Consider the following 645-nt stretch of genomic DNA (forward strand, 5'->3'; position numbering starts at 1 on the left):
CTGATATTTGAAATAGCAGTAAGGTCACCCATGGACTGGTTTCAGTTGAGCTTCCAGATGAAGACAGACTAGGAAGAAGTATTGACAAACCACTTCCGAATATTTAGTGACTGACAACCTTATGAATAGCAGAGAAACACTGTCAGATATAGTGCTGGAAAATGAGCCACTCAGTTGGTAAGGAAATCAAAATGCCACTGGAGAAAAGCTGCCTCCTCAAAGTAGAGTTGACCATGATGATGCGAATGGAGTAAAGCTCATGGGAGAAAAGCCTGCGGTATCTTCATTTGCTGATGGGTCACAACTCAAAATGAAGAGAAACAGTTGTAAGCATCCATTGAAAATCAGAGCATGGAATGTATGAAGTAAGAATCTAGGAAAAATGGAAGTTGTCAAAAATGAAATGGAATGCATAAACATTAATATCTTAGGCTTTAGTGAGCTGAAATGGACTGGTATTGGCTATTATGAATCTGACAAACACATGGTTTACTATACCAGATATGCCAAATTGAAGAATAATGGTGTTGCATTCATTGTCAAAAAGAACATATCCAGATCAGTCATGAGGTACAACGCTGTCTGTGATTAAATAATATCCATGCGCCTACAGGAAAGCAAAGTTAATACCATTATTATTCAAAT

Source organism: Chrysochloris asiatica, unplaced genomic scaffold (assembly GCF_000296735.1).
Source record: "Chrysochloris asiatica unplaced genomic scaffold, ChrAsi1.0 scaffold00769, whole genome shotgun sequence".
In the NCBI taxonomy this organism is placed as follows: Eukaryota; Metazoa; Chordata; class Mammalia; order Afrosoricida; family Chrysochloridae; genus Chrysochloris; species Chrysochloris asiatica.